This window comes from Opisthocomus hoazin, chromosome 1 (genome assembly GCF_030867145.1).
Source record: "Opisthocomus hoazin isolate bOpiHoa1 chromosome 1, bOpiHoa1.hap1, whole genome shotgun sequence".
In the NCBI taxonomy this organism is placed as follows: domain Eukaryota; kingdom Metazoa; phylum Chordata; class Aves; order Opisthocomiformes; family Opisthocomidae; genus Opisthocomus; species Opisthocomus hoazin.
In genome coordinates, this window is record NC_134414.1 from 108,587,314 (window position 1) to 108,591,246 (window position 3,933).

Consider the following 3,933-nt stretch of genomic DNA (forward strand, 5'->3'; position numbering starts at 1 on the left):
AGTTCAAGATATACACCCAGTAGTAGCCAATCCCTATACTTTATTGACATCCCTGAAAGAGGAGCATAAATGGTTTACTGTATTAGATTTAAAGGATACCTTCTTTTGCATACCTCTGGATGCACAAAGTCAAAGCATATTTGCTTTTGAATGGAAGAGCCCTGCAACAGAACGAAAGATACAACTGACATGGACTATACTTCCACAAGGATTTAAAAATAGCCCCACAATATTTGGAAAACTGTTTGTCCATGAAAGGCAACATCTGGTCCTTGGAGTGCTGGCACAACGTCTGGGATCCTGGAAGCGACCAGTAGGATACTTCTTTAAACAACTTGACAATGTGAGTAAAGGATGGCCGGGATGTTTGCGCGCCGTGGCAGAGATACTATTGCTGATTCAGGAAACTTGAAAATTGACTATGGGCCAAAAGATGGTGGTATATGTACCACACATGGTAGTAACTGTTCTAGAACAAAAGGGGGGTCATTAACTGTCCCCCAGCAAAATGCTAAAATATCAGGTTGTCTTGCCAGAGCAGGATAATGTGGAACTGAAAACCACAACCATTGTAAATCCAGCAATGTTTCTGTCAACGAAAAATCCAACAAAAAATCTAGAACATGACTGCCTGCTAACTGTTGAACAAGTCTATTCCAGCAGACCGGACCTGAGGGATGAGCCTCTGGAGAACCCTGATCTGGAGTTGTTCACGGATGGAAACAGCTTTGTGAAAGAAGGAAGATGAATGGCCGGATATGCTGTTGTCACCATGACCGAGGTACTGGAGTCAGGAACGCTACCTGCAAATACCTCGGCACAGAAAGCAGAACTGGTGACATTGAGGCAAGCCTTGCGAATGGCAAAAGGAAAAAAGGTAAATATATGGACTAACTCTAAATATGCATTTGGTGTAATTCATGCTCATGGAGCCATCTGAAAAGAAAGAAAACTGCTCTCAGCCCAAGGTTCATCGATAAAACATAAAGAAAAAATCCTTCAGCTCCTCGAAAAGGCACAGAAACCAAAGGAAGTGGCAGTGATGCACTGCAAGGCTCATCAATTTGGTCGGACAGCTGTAAACATAAGTAATCAATTGGCAGACAAAACAACAAAGGAGGCTGCTGAACAAGGTATCTTTGCACTAGTACCAGTAAAACAAATAAAAATCCCAAATCTGAAACAAAATACAGTAAATTGGATGAACAATTGACAGAACAATTAAAGGCATCACAAAATACAGAAGAGTGGTGGGTAACACCAAAAAAGCGGATAACAGTAACCCCGCAAGTCATGATAGAACTTGCGAAAAAAAAACATACACAGACACATTGGGGTGTAGATGCTATAATCTCGAGCCTAAAATCATCTGCAGTGTGTGTAGGAATGACAGAAGTAATGAAATCTATAGTAACTAAGTGTCCAATTTGTCTCAAAAATAATCCTTTAAATCGGAAAAGAGCACCCCTAGGAGTAACAAAACAGGATAACACCCCAGGAGATTATTGACAAGTTGATTTTTCTGAACTGCCCAGGCAGAATGGATTCAGGTATCTATTAGTATTAATTAATACTTTTTCTGGATGGCCGGAAGCCTTTCCTTGTCACACCAACAAAGCGAGAGAAGTAGTTAAAATATTGTTAAAAGAAATAATACCAAGGTTTAGGGTACCAATTGGCATGTCTTCCGATAGGGGACCATATTTTGTAGCAGAAATAGTTCAGCAAGTAAGTAAAATTTTAAAAATAAATTGGAATTTACATACCCCCTGGAGGCCACAATCAAGTGGGAAAATTAAAAAAATGAACCAAACATTAAAAAGACAAATAAGTAAAATTTATCAAAAGGTGTCTTTAAAATAGCCACAAGCTTTACCATTAACACTTCTGAAAATCAGAATCCAACCAAGATCTAAAAATGGTATAAGTCCATACGAAATTTTGTATGGCAAACCTTATCAGACTCCTTTAATCCCAGGGGATATAAAAATAGCAGGGGAAACAGATTTAAAAATGTATTTGGTTTCTTTAGGAAAAACACTTGAAGCACTCCGAAAATACATTGTGCTGACCAGATCGCTTGCTTTGGATACACCTGTGCATCAGTATCAACCAGGTGATTTCATGTACATAAGGACTTGGAACTCTGAACCACTGCAGAAAAAGTGGAAAGGACCTTTTCAGGTACTGTTAACAATTTACACTGCAATCAAAGTAAAAGGGGTGGAACCGTGGATACGCTACACTCGAGTGAAGAAAGCCCCTTCGTGAAGAGTCATCAATAAAGATCCAGAGACTGCAAAACTGACTTTGAAATATATCTAAAAAGAGTAGTTATTACTGTAAAATGCGAGGAAACTGTATCTCGGTCTGGAAACTAATGATAATAGGAGCACTGTTCAGTGTATTAGAAGTAAGAACAGAAAACATTAATTCACTGCCAATAAAAGCAGAACAATTAATATACCTCCTAAGGAGGACTCCAGAAAAAAAATTTGATGATCGGGCTTATAGAAGAATTTGCAAATTTACAAAATGTGACCCAAATAACTGCATGTCTTCCAATCCCAAGGGCGGTAGGAAAATCAGTCCCATGGGGAAATTCAACAAGACATGCAAGAAAATTGACTTAATAAAATTTTTAATGGATTCAGGTGGAATATTAGTTCTTGGGTCAAATCTTTAGTCGGTACCGGACTGCTTTTACTGGTAGTAGTTTTAATAATAATACTGCTCATTTATTATTGTCTAAAAAAGGAACTCACGAACAGAACAGCTTTTAATCAAATGATTATTCAGGCTATTGCAAGAAGACAAAACCTTAGTGAGTTGGTTGTAACACTTCCACCACCCTATAGCGAAACAAGTGGACTATAAGTGTAGTGTTGTAATTTTGAAAAGTATATTTTAATAATATTTAATCATTATATGATTAAAAAAAAATTTAATTATGGAAGTATTGAAAAGATAATTATTTCAAAACTTCCAAAGGGGGGAAATGTAACCACGGTGATGGAATTAGTTAATCATAAAGCACGAACAATGCTACTATGTCCCTTGTACAGCCCTACCCATCTGAACATTAGGTCTGGGAACAGAGGGTTTAGTCCCTAGGTAATCATTAACGTTAAACAATAATGGTGAAGGGGATTTTTTTAATAGAAATAGCGTTACCAAATGATTGCAGGTGTATTTGTGGTACCTATCTATTGTGTGAATTAATTGAAGCAAAAAGTCATACATCTCTCCCCAAAGAAGTTAGTTTTAATTAAAACCAGCAGGTGCCTAGAACTGGTCAAGATGACCCGTGCCGCAGGGACAAGAGCCAGAAGAGGACTGAGTTTGCGCAGAAACTGTGATGAAGAGGATAAGCCTTCATCTTAGGACCCCCAACGACCACCACTAGGAGGCACTGCGCAAGTGCGGGTGGGAGGAGTGTATAAAAATGGACTGATTTGACTATGAAAGAAAGGGCTTATGTAATCAGATGAATATATATATTTTGATCTATATAAACTGCACGGAAAGGGTATGGGGCATGCACGTTCGGCGGAATTATCCCCCGTGCATCCGACGTCGCAATAAAGAATGCCTGCCTTTTAACACTACATTGGTGTTACGAGGTTTTATTCCCGGATTTTCGGTGACACCGGGGGGACACCGGCCACAACCCTCCCCCCACACACAACGGGGCGCTTCAGCACAAGATGGCGGCACCACGGAACGGAAGGGGGAGGGGGCGGCGGGCGGCGGGAGGGGCCGCTCTAGCCTCGGCTCTCTACGCTCCCCGCCGCGTACGCTCTATCCTCCGTCCTCGCTCCTCTCTATGGTCCGGCGGCCGCTCGCCGTTGGCGGACGAGGGTCGGCCGGCGGCGAGCGGCAGGGGGCGCTGTGGCCGGCGGCGCGGCGGCTATCATGCTCGGGGAGCCGGGC